This window comes from Canis lupus, chromosome 12 (genome assembly GCF_011100685.1).
Source record: "Canis lupus familiaris isolate Mischka breed German Shepherd chromosome 12, alternate assembly UU_Cfam_GSD_1.0, whole genome shotgun sequence".
Lineage (NCBI taxonomy): Eukaryota > Metazoa > Chordata > Mammalia > Carnivora > Canidae > Canis > Canis lupus.
The window spans coordinates 40,999,596-41,011,957 of NC_049233.1; the positions used below are offsets into that span (position 1 = coordinate 40,999,596).

Below are 12,362 nucleotides of genomic sequence, written 5' to 3' on the forward strand. Positions count from 1 at the left end.
CACACAGGGAAAGGCAGGGAGTTGGAATGAGTATGGAGCCTGATGGGTCCTCCACACCCCATACCTTTCCTAAGAGATCCCTTGAGGCCCTTGCTGAAGAGTATGTTGTTTTAATAGAACAAATAATAATCAAATTTTTGAATGCACTGAATAGGCTGTTCTCTTTCCTGACAAGAGAAATTGTGTAAAGTGGGTTTGGTTATAGGTAGAGAAGATGAAAAAAGAGGCCAAAGAGTAAGTGGAGAGTAGATGATAAGTGAAGTAGAAGAAGAAGATAGAGAAATAAGAGAAATGAAGGAGAGAAGGAGCATCAAGACAGTGAGCATCCCCCACTCCTGACCAAAATGGCTTTGCTACAAACTTCTACTTCTCCAGTTCTCCACTGTTGTTCACTTCTTGAGGTTCTAACTAGTTAATCAAACAAAGGAAGACCCTTAAAAAAAAAAAAAAGATGCAGAAAGGAAGGCAGGAGGAAGTGAGAAAAATCAAAGACATAGGAGTCTGGGCTACCAAAGAAGGATAAATGGGGGGGGGGGGGGGGAAGCCAGGAACAATAAGGAACTAAAGAAAATGGCGCCATTCATGAGGAGTCTAAAATTGGAATGCCACTTTAGCTGGGGGAGATGCTGCAGATGAGATGATACAGCTTGTTATCACAGCCCTTGAAATATCAGATTTTGTCCTTGCTGCATTCTCTCTGATAATGTTTGCAAAGCTCACACTCGAGATCATATATGTGACCCAGGGAAGAAGATTGGCATTTGGGAACTGATTATCTCAGAATAAATACACTGGGCCCTTTGTGTCATGACTTGAGGCGTGGCCTGCCCGGAAACAGGGCCTGGCTGGTCAAGCTTCTGGGTTCAGCCTTTTCCCACCCATCTTTAAACACACCCTGTTTCACCACTTCCCCACAGCCCATGACTCTGAGCCTACTTGGTAAAGGTGATATGACTGTGTTCCAAAGAACACCTTGCTCTGACCCATGAGAATTTTGTGGGTTTTTTTTTTTAAGTTTTAAATTTTTTGTAGCTCCATAAACCTGATGCTAAAAATATCATTTAAATGTAACCAGAGCTGCTTTCAGTAGCACTTTGCTAGCGGAGACTATCAGACTATCAGCCATCTTTTTAAATGTTAGACTGTCTTTTCACATAAAAACCATGAAATTGTTTAATTGAAATCCACCGTGAGAGAGCTTCTGAATCCTCAAAGAGATGATGTGTAATGCCTGGAAGTAGCAAGCCACTCCCCAGTGTGCTGTTAGACCTTGAAATGGCAGTGGTCTCTGCTCACATTATAGCCCCTATTTATCATTTTTTCATGACTTAATTGTGGAACTGTTTTTTTTTTCTTTTTATTTATGTGAAGTAGAAATAGTTTTCCAAAGAGAATTCACTCACTATTTGTTACTAAGCAAGAAACCTTTGAGTGCAGCAAATGGCTTAAATTCCCTTTGAGTGTTCTGTTGAGTATCTCCCTCCTTTTCTGAAATTAATGCTTCCCTTTTCTTCCTCTATCTACAAGTATATTATTTCCTCAGAAGCTGTCATATTTTACACAGGGCAGCCAGAAGCCTTATCAATGTCTCCATGTGAAAAAAAAAAAAGTGTGTGTGTGAAATGTGGAGGTGTTCATTCATAGATACAAAGGACAGATTGGTGGTTGCCAGATATCGGGGATTGGGAGGTGAAATGGGTGAAGGGAGTCAAAGGTTCAGATTTCTTAGTTGTAAAATAAGTCATGCAGATGTATGTGCAGCATGGTGACTAGTTAATAATACTGTATTGCATATTTGAAAGTTGCTAAGACGGTAGGTCTTAGAAGTTCTTATACAAGAAAAAATTATTTTCCTAACTATGTATAGTGATAGATGTTAACAAGACTTAATGGGGTGATCACTTCACAATATATACAAATATCGTATCCTTACATTGCACACCTGAAACTATTATAAAGTTTTATGTCAATTATACCTCAATTTTAAAATCTGCTCAGCCCAGTGGGCACCCAGCTTGACAAGCCCCAGTGTCTAAGAGAAGCAAAGGTCATTTCTTACTCTAGGAAGACCCCTATCCCAGGCTATATGTCTTGGTGAGCAGAGTATGAGCACTTCATTTTAATCCCCATATGCCCTTTGGGTAGGCACCTTTGTGAAACATACAAACTGCACAATTGTACGTGTCAACTCTCACAGGTTCATACATGATATGGCTGGTCCAGAGGAGGCTATGTAAGCCAGACCAATCAGTGCCCTTCTTTGGATTTTTTTCGAACTAGACCCAAGAAAGTCAGACTCTCTGTTGGTGAATTCAAAAGATGAATTGCATGGGCTCTCAGTGACTGAGATTTCTACCATTTGAAGAAAAAAAAAATCTATTGGTAGTGAAAAAGAATGATGCCAACATGCACAAAAAAATAAGAACAAGAGGTAGCAAAAGCAGCATCCTGCCCTTCTCATGGGTGAGTGGTTTGGCTGTTCAGCCCTTCCTCGGATTTGATGATATACAAGTCTCTAGACCTCAGTTTTCACATCTGTAAAATGGGAACTTTAGTATTTTCTATTTCATAGATTTGTTGAAAAGGAAACTGCATTTAAGTATTTGGGATAGTGGGACATCTGGATGGCTCAGTCAGTTAACTATCTGCTTTCAGCTTCTCTTTCTTTCTTTTCCTTCTTTTTTTTTTTTTTTTTTGTAAAGAACAGAAATTTATTTCCCACAGTTCGAGAAGCTGGGAAGTCAGATATCAAACACTGGCAGCACTAGGCTGCTGGTGAGAAGTTCTTTCCTAGATGGGTGCCTTTTTTCAGCTTCTCTTTCCCCTGCTCCCCCAGCCTGTGTGTTCTCTCTCTTTCTCTGTGTCAAATGAATAAATAAAATCTTTTTTAAAAAAGTATTTGGGATAGAGTCTGGCACCTAGTGCTCAATACAAGTTTGATATGATTATTATTCTTTTATTATCTTCAGTGTCAGAATGGTGCTTGACATAGGATAGAACTAGTAAGAGTTGCAAAGGATAGAAAATCTAATTTTAGCCCTAATTCCATAACTAAATTTACTCTTTGATCTTGGGTAAGATGTTTTTTGGAACCTCAATTTTCTCATCTATAAATGGGAAAAATAATTTTTTGCAGGTTAATTGAAAGATAACATGAAATAGTGTATATGAGCAAGTTTTACAAACTCTAAAACTCTACCCAATTATAAAAGATAAAAGAGTAGAGAGATGAATCTAAGTTTACTTCTTTTCAAAGATACTGAGATATCAACATTTTAATAACTAAAAAAGAAGTGAGAATTTGAAAGCTGACATTCATCTATTGGATACAATAGGTAGTATATGTCCTAAAAATAGAAATTTTTTTCTCCATTGGAATCAATAAAACTCTTTTAATTTTGATTCAAAAAAATTGTCCTTTAAACATTTTTACTTTCCTTGAATTAGCCCACATGCAAAAATTTTGCTTTCCCTTCATGATAGCCTGTCTGAGGATTTTGAGAATACCCTAAGCTCAGCCTGGGAAAACAGCAATTTTAAAATTACAAATCAAATTTTGGCATGATGTTTAAAACATTAGCCTGCACACAACAGAGGAAGCCTCAGATCAAACCATCTGTTTTCTTCCCATGCTACTATTTGATAAGTGGAGATTTCAAAAATAAAACTGAACACAATCATCTCTGGACTGTTTCAGTGAAAGAGTAGCCTGACCCCCCCCCCCCAAAAAAAAATCTAATGCTTTTTCTAGCAAGTTTGCAGATATTATTGAAGAAGATGTTCAGCAGAATAAATTCAAGTTAAGGAATAAAAATGTGAAACAAATTTTGAGATTAGACAAGTAGAACATAGCAGCACAACATCCCTTTTCTCTTTTAATTTAGAACATCACCATCTGTTCTCTGTCACATCTCCCTCGCCTCTTAACCTGAACATTTGCAAAGAAGGAACTAGAAGGTGGAGGGGATCAGAGAAAGCCCAGGTATCTGACTCAGACATTTTCAAGCCTGGCCACAGACCTATCGAGTAGCTCCTTGGTGATGTGGTTCCTAGGTTGTGGCAGACACTACTGACTGCCTTTCCAGTAACACTTTCCCTTGCTCCGTTGCTAACAAAATCTCAATTTTTCTCAGTCCTCAATAGGGAATAATTCATGATTGGTCTCTGTCAACTCCTTGGCACTACGGGTGGTGGAATGACACAGTTATGCCCAATGTGATGTAAGTGGAGTCTGCTGGGGGGCTCTGAGATAATTTCCCACCAGACAAAAGAGGAAAGGCCCATGAGCCCACCTTTTTAGTGTTTGAACACTTACCTGGAGATACTATGCCTGGAGCTGCTGCGGACCTCTAGGAAGCTATGATGGGAAGACAAGCCCATCAGAGAGACTGACTCAGTGGCTTGGCCATGCTGAACTGATGACCCACTCCTGAAACTCCCACCTCTAGACTTCTTGAGATATGGGTAATTAAATGACTTTATTAGATAAAATACTGTTAGGTGATTTGTTACTTGTAAGGAAAATCCCCCTCATAATGGGGTCTTCCACAAAAAACTTCACCCCCTATCTTTCCTCTCTTCTGCCCCATAATATCTGGACAAAAAATGATGCTACTCATTTAGAACTACAGAATATCAGAATTGAAAGGCACTCTACATTTCCAATTAGCATGATAAAATAGGAAATTCAGAAGTGATCACCTTGTTTAAAGAGTTGTGCCATGCTAGAGCAAATGCCTATTGGAAAGGAGAAACATGCATAAGACACCTGTGCTATGACGTGAATGACTATAACAAAATGATTTCTTAGGAGCAGATTTGTCTGTAGGCAGAGAACAGTAAGCACTAGAAAAGTGTGAAGAGGTTAACTTTAAGAAACAGAAAAGGAAATCTGGAGGCTTCAAGATCAATGTCTTCTTCAATTTTTCTAAGGCCAGACCTTAAGTAAAATTTTCCACAAATGTCATGTGAGATGGAGAATGCATTTTTCCCAAGTTGCCTTCTAGAAATGCACAATAAGAAGTTCCTCCAGAAGGCATGAGAGCTCTGGCCACACCATGCCTGTGGCCGCTAGACCCTGCTCTGGTCATTGGCAATGGGGAGGTTACTAAATTCACATAACCCCTTGAAAGAGGTTTTTTTTTTTTTTTAAAAAAAAAAAAAAAAAAGCTAAAATAAATATTACTAGGGTTATCAGAGAGCAGTTTCCAAAGCTGCAAATATTTTCTGAACTTGTGCAATCCAATTCTTCCACATCCAGATAGACCTGACACTCAAGTCATCTGAGGTGTTGACTATAAGATTTTTCTTAAAATGTTGACAAATCTAAAAAAATTCTTGACAAATCTTTTGTCTATTTTTTTGCCTCAAACCATTATAAAAATAAAGATTATTTTGATCAGAAAGAATATACTCTTTTAACTTAATTATGAAAATAATACGTGTTTATATCCATGTCAGTCCTCTATAGTGCACATCCCTAGCTCTATTTAACAAAGTACACAGAACATAGTAGATGCTCAGTAATTATGTATGGCATATGCATGAAGAAATGTAGAAAACTTAGGAATACATAAAGACAGAATTTTAAAGAAACTCTTATTCTGTATATTTACTTGTAGACAGTCAATTCTTGTTCCATAAATATGTTTTCTACATATATTTTAAATTGTCTATCTCTTTTTCTATAAAGAGGAAGCTGATTGTAGCTGTTGTTCCCTGAAAATGGTGGGCTTGCTAGTTGGAGATATTTATTCTCTACTATTATAAGGAACAGAAAGAATGTAAACTGCTCCCACAGGTTTACACATCTGATGAAGACAAATTTAATTTTTCTAACAGCCACTGCAAATTTCTCTACTCTGCTAGGTAGATCAGTCTAAGATATTTGGTAGAGTTTTATAGTTCAACTAGAACAATTCAAAAAGCTGATGTAACTGGTGTAAATAAATAATAAATGCTCTCCTTCATTCGCTATTACATGGGGTAAATGGAAGTCATAACATTTTTTTTTTTCTCACTTGAAGAGTGATTTATGCACTGATGCTACCAACCTTGTTCCAGGGGCTGTTGGAGTTGCACATGCAGCTCTGAAAGTAAATGAGGAGTCTGTCATGGAAACTGCTTAGGACTGTCCTCATTGGCAACATAATTTAGCAAATATGGTATTAATGCTGCTGTACTGATTCCAGGTTGGGAATACATGCCATTCCAGTAGATTATCTCCTGCAGCCCCTCTCAGTGGTTGGGGCTGGGATTTTTACTCAAGAAACACTACAAGTAAATAACTTAGAATTTAGTTTTAAGTTTCTTTGGGCAGACCATTATAAAATTTTATCACAATCATCAACAGGGAGCCACAAGGGGATATAATAAGACTTGAGTTCAAATTATAGTCAATTTCTGATCATGGATGCCACATTATTTGCTCTGATTTATCTTAACTGTTGGCAAATTGTCCTTGGGAAAAACAGGGAAATAAGGATAGTTTGTCCTAAGTTCCAGTTTTTCTATCTAGCATTCATTCAGTAAATATGTACTAAGCACATATTTGATGTCAAGTATCCTTTTAGTGAGGGGGACCCTGCAGATAACAAAGCAAAATTAAAAAACAAACAAAAAACAAAGCAAAATCCTTGATCTCAGGGGTCTTTGTTGACTAAGCAGATACCATAAACAAGGCAACCAAAAAAATGCATAATATGATACTGGGTAACTATAAATGCTACAATGAAAAATAAAGGACGATGAGGGGATGAGAGTGATATTTCAGACAGGGTTCTCAAAGGGAGAGTAAAGCAGGAAAGCAGATAAACCAAGGACCCAGCCTTGGGCTGCTTAGGTTAAGGTTAAGGGAACAGCAAGAGCAAAGGACCTGAGGCAGGTCCATAAGCATATAAGAACCAGCAAGGAAGTAAAGGTTCAAGTCTGTGAATTGAGTTCAGTGAGATAGCCAGGGACACAATCATGCAGGGCTTAGGGGCCCAGAGAGGACTTTAAGGTTGGTTTTAAATGCCAGTGATATGCCAGTGATGTGACTAGAGGGTTATTGCAAGACAGTGACAAAATCCAATTTGCTTTTTAGTTTTTTAAAGATTTATTTATTTATTTGAAAGACAGAGAGAACATGAGCAGGAGGGAGAAAGGGAGAGGGAAAGAGAATCCCAAGCAGACTCCAAGCTGAGCACAGAGCCTGACATGCGGGCTCCATCTCATGACCCTGAGATCATGACCTGAGCCGAACCTAAGAATCAGTGTCTCAACTGACTGCACCACCCCGGTGCCCCAATTCCAGTTTGCCTTTTAAAAGAATCCTCTGGGGCAGCCTGGGTGACTCAGCGGTTTAGCGCCGCCTAGGGCCCAGGGCGTGATCCTGGAGATCCTGGATGGAGTCCCATGTCAGGCTCCCTGCATGGAGCCTGCTTCTCCCTCTGCCTGTGTCTCTGCCTCTCTCTGTGTGTGTCTCTCATGAATAAATAAATAAAATCTATTTTAAAATAAATAAATAAATAAATAAATAAATAAATAAATAAATAAATAAAGAATGCTCTGGCTGCAGTTTAGAAACTATACTGGGGATGGGGGAAAAGGAGAAGAGGCTAAAAATAGAAATAGAGAAACCAGTTAAGGGATTATTACAGAAATCCTCCAGACACAGGATTTCTGGCTGGGTTGGATATGGGGCAGGAATGAAAGAGAAAAATGAAGAATAGCTGGTTAAGACCCCCACCTCCTGAGTAGTACTATTAGTAAGATTTGAAAGAAAAAAAAAAAGAGAGAGAGAGAGAAGCAGGTTTAGGTGGGTGTGGACAGGTATTCAAGACCCCAATTTTAGACATAAGTGTGAAATTGTAAGAAAATCCCTCTTGATTGGGTGTTTATTGGACCCTGCTTCTATCAAAAAAAAAAAAAAAAAAAGACATTAAGAAGGGGAAGGCCGGGGATCCCTGGGTGGCTCAGTGGTTTAGTGCCTGCCTTTGGCCCAGGGCGTGATCCTGAAGTCCCGGGATCGAGTCCCATGTCGGGCTCCTGGCACGGAGCCTGCTTTTCCCTCTGCCTGTGTCTCTGCCTCTCTCTCTCTCTCTCTCTCTCTCTCTCTCTCTCATAAATAAATAAATCTTTACAAAAAAAAAAAAAATGAAGGGGAGGCCTGGTTAAGATTATCTCATAGATGAGGATATAACTGCCCTGAAACAGAGGCTTTGGGGGGAATGTTGAGGTAACTAGGACCCAGATATCATCAGCAGAGTTGGGGTGGGGATAGGAAATACAGTCAACTGTTTTACAAGAATATTTTTGCAGTTAATCCATCTGTAAAGGATGGAGAAGAATGGAAAGTACCTGAATTGTAACCAGTCCCAAATAGTAGCACCTGTGGATCCCATGTTATAATACTAAATATCCTGTCCCAGCCTTCAGCAGATATGACCAGGAAACATTCAAAGGCAAAGAAGAAATGGATCTCTTCAAAACTGACATGATGGTACCTACCAGGATAAGCCGCCGAAATCTGTAACCGTGGATGATGCTTCTGCCCATAAGACTCAGATTCCTGAACATAGTTCTGGACCAGTGTCTCAAGCCAGGTTTCTGCCAAACCAGACAAAAGGATTGTTAGCACCCATCATCATAAGTTAGGCAGCTATCACCCCTTTAATCACCATGCTCAAGGCAAAAGACCTTCTCCAGGCTCTGAAATTTTTTCCCTCAGGTGAAAAAAAAAAAAATCCAACAAAACAAAACAAAAACCAAGGCTGCCAGGGAGAATATGAAACTATGATTCAGAGTAGAAAAGAGTAGATGCGGCCAGAAGGCACTACAATCAGTGTCTGGGTTCCTTATGGAGTAGTAGACCAGCTCCATGAGTGCATACCTCAAGAGACAAACCCCACTGAGTGCATGCCCTGGGGGGACCAGGGTGGGGAGGTGGGCAGTTTCTGTACAGGGTCCTGTATGGCAGTTTGAAGATGGGCCATGGCTTTTGCCTGATGGATCACCAGTTGATGTATTTGCTAAATTTAAAGACTTTTGTCTCAAATATGATGAAATTGGTCTGGATCTAAATGTTCAGAAATAGAAAACAATGATATTAGAACTCAGTTATCATAGAATTCCTTTGATAGCTCAGTTTTCTTTGAGTTCTGAGAAACCTTTATAGTTACATGGTAAAACGTACATCCCTCTTGAGATTCTGGATTTCTTCTTGTTTCTGGAGTGTGGATTAAGAAACCTGGATGTACCCCTTGACCTAAAGGCTGAGACTCAGGCTGTAATGAAAGTACCAAAACTATGAACCAAGATCCTAGAATCGATCTTTTAACAAGATTTTATTTAACGCTTTGAGGAGAACCCTGATTCATAAACTTATGTTCTGTGCCTTTTATCTTTTCCAGTTGTCTCCAACCTTTATTCCCCTCAATTTTTTCATCTACCCAGAAGCCCCTTCCCTCTCTCCCACCCTGTGTTTAGGGAGTGGCATATAGTAGGAACTCCTCCCACACTTCCAACTATGTAATGCTACTGCTAATTGAGGTGCAGTCTGAAAAACAAAATTGTTGTCTGTTGTTCTTATTGTAAGTTTTGTAATTACTACAATTGCTGTTTAGAACACGTTGGAATTGCCACTAGTCTGAAGCCTAACCTCTGAATGATCTGTGTCTAATCACAGAATGGAGTGGCAGTGGCGTAAATGTCACTCCACTCTACCGCTCTGATATATGCCTTCATTAAGGTCGAGGAGAAGAAATTTAAATATCAGGGTTGAGCTCCTGAGCAATCATGCCATTTCTGTTGATCACCTAATGAAAATTTATGGCATGTAACAGTGAGAGATAAGTTTACATGGGGACGCTAGCTTCCACAGCTGTGCTCACACCATTTCCAGGGAAGGCCCCCCCATACTTGCTCTTACTGTGTGTTTTAAGATTCTCCTAATTGCAGAAAGCAGGGTAGGACTGAAGAAAGTTTGGACACATTAGTTCTGCAATTTTATTGCCAAGTGATTGCATAAAATGTAGATACTGCAAGCATCAGGAGAACCCCAGAAGTTGAAATGTAGAGGCCAAAGTAAAGGGAAGTTGAAATCTCTGAAACTTTGCTTGATCTATTTGAAGAGATTATACCAGGGTCCTACAAATGTGATGTTTAGTAGCAATTATTAAAAAACAAATAGGGAGCATGAATATGAGCACAGAAATAGCCACACTAGTGATAAACCATTAACACCTTAAAAAGAAGCAGAGACATGTATCATCACCTATTTGAAATGGGTGAGAATTATGTCATCTACAGAATCTAATTTATAGTTGTGAGAGGAAATAAACATTCCCAAGAAGCCACAGCCACTGGTCCTGGCAGGTGACTGTGGACACTGATCCTGACAACTGTTGCCTTGCAGTGGTTTAAAAAATTTGACATCACTTGCTAGAAACTCCTTAATTCTTTTAAAATTAATCATGAGAGGGGAAAGGGAAAAAAGCCTCTACCAGCACCCCCCATCCCACCCCTTGTGCTATTTTACAGAGAACTTTGAGCTCCAAAGCACACAGAGAGCCATGCAGGCATGGCATCTTCTCAGAAAGTGCTCCCCTGACTCTCCTTTCCAAAGTGCCGTGTCCTCTGAGAGATGTCTAGCCCCTCGCTCTGCGTGACTATCCCCACAGAGCCAGTGCCCGCCTGAGGAGAGCAGGCTGGCCGCTGATGGACTGCAGCCGGCATGGGCAGCCTATGTCTGCCACTCACCAGCTGTGGGAGCTTGAGCAAGTACTCAATTTTTCTCTGCCTTGGTTTCTTCTTCTGCAAAAGAGAGGTGTTAATAGTGCTGACTTTATAGGAATGCTGGGAAGATTAAATGAGTTACTATTTAAAGTTCTTGGAATGGCATGTGGCATGTAGTCATTGTACGTTTGTGAAATAAAACTGGTAAGTAAAATGTGTTTGATTTTTTTAGTATGCCCCCTACTAAAACAGAAGCTCAATGAAGGGAGGCTTTACTGGCTTTACTGTCTGTTGTGTCCTCAGAGCTAAGGGCAGTGCCCGGTGCATAGCAGGCTCTCAGTAATGGCTTTGCTGAAGGGGATAGCATCCTGAGCTTCCTCTGTGTACCCTTCCTTGGCTTCTCTCTGTGATTTCTCTCTTTTCTTTTCTGAATGACCTTATTCGGGTGATCTGGCTTATGTGTTTCATTCAAGACTCAGAGAATTATTTTATGCCAATAAATTCTCTGGGACTCTGATCCTAAGTATAAGGCCTATAGTTTCTTCTGACCCAAATATATAGTCCAGAAATACTACTTAGTATGTATTTTAACTATTAGATAATGAAACATTGTTTAAATAAGCACTCTAGGTCAAGTCATGAAGCATGAAGACCAGTAGAGGACAGGGGTAAGATAGGTTCGGGCAGGCAGGACCAGGAAACAACTCAACTCTCATGCATACCTTGCAAATGGTAGCCCACCTTCCAAATTATGGAATGAAAGAGGTCCAGTCAAGCTGGCAGTTTTGTCCAGGGCTGGTGAACAGTCATAGAACACTCTGTAAAAAGAAGTAACAGTCATAATCAGATGGAGGTCCTCTTCTAGCAAAATGGAGGGACAGAATGAGTCATCTGAAATGAAGCAGATCCTTAGCAACTGAGCTACAGAGGCAGGCCCCAGCTCCAAGGCAGAGGAGCCTGGGCAAGCAATCACGTGCTATTGAACCCAGACATGAGGCCTGCATTTCAGAATTGAGTCCATTCCTAGCAGGAAACCAGAGGACTAATCAGAGACCAAAGCCTAAGCCCAGCGGGTTCCAGCAGTTGCTCTGAATAGTCTCTGTGAAGCCCCTGGTCCCTGGGCTTTTCTCATGCCTCTGCTGGACTGTATTTCCTCTTTTCCATCCCCTCTTTTCTCTTTCAGAAATTATTATTTAAATTTATCTCCTACTTTAAGCCTCCAATTGCTGATAGCTTTCTGTTTTTCTATTAGAACTCTTTAGGGATTTATTTTGTTTTGTTTTTATTTTGTTTTACTTCCTGATCTATTTCCTTGAATTTATCTCCTAGCAATTTTATTGACTTTTTCTATTTCAATTTTCTGAATTTTAACTTACAAGAGCCCCCCAGCTCTGATTTCATGCCCATAATGTATTCTCTTCTCTTTCCCTGAAGAATTCAATTATAAGATGTTTGGGCATGTTTGTTTCTTCTCCTCTCTGTACAGTTTCTGAATCCTTTGAATTCCTTTTATTTTTTACTTTTTGTCTATGTTTCATGTTAGCAGTTTCCCTCAACATCTACCCATCCTTGGCTGTTCTTACTCATCGATGTAAGGGTAAAGCTGCCCTAGAGCCAAGGGCAGCTATAAGCATTGCCAGAAACCC

The 12,362-nt window shown here is 39.8% G+C and overlaps 2 long non-coding RNA genes across 7 annotated transcripts in view; one reads left to right on the top strand and one right to left on the bottom strand.

Moving 5' to 3' along the window:
• LOC111098331 overlaps positions 1–12,362 on the bottom strand; it is a 53,009-nt gene that overhangs the window by 34,210 nt on the left and 6,437 nt on the right. For 2 of the 5 annotated variants that reach the window (XR_005367951.1, XR_005367950.1), the window contains exons 2-4: positions 11,439–11,534; positions 10,741–10,794; positions 8,491–8,589 (exon numbers count right to left, since the gene is read on the bottom strand). This is a non-coding gene — a long non-coding RNA (uncharacterized LOC111098331). Of the gene's footprint in view, positions 1–8,490; positions 8,590–8,872; positions 9,002–10,740; positions 10,795–11,438; positions 11,535–12,362 lie in introns of those variants that run through there. The other 3 variants (XR_005367953.1, XR_005367952.1, XR_005367954.1) reach the window with 2 other exon arrangements.
• Positions 1–12,362, top strand: part of LOC119874204 — a 48,401-nt gene that overhangs the window by 26,863 nt on the left and 9,176 nt on the right. The gene's annotated exons all lie outside the window — the stretch shown is intronic.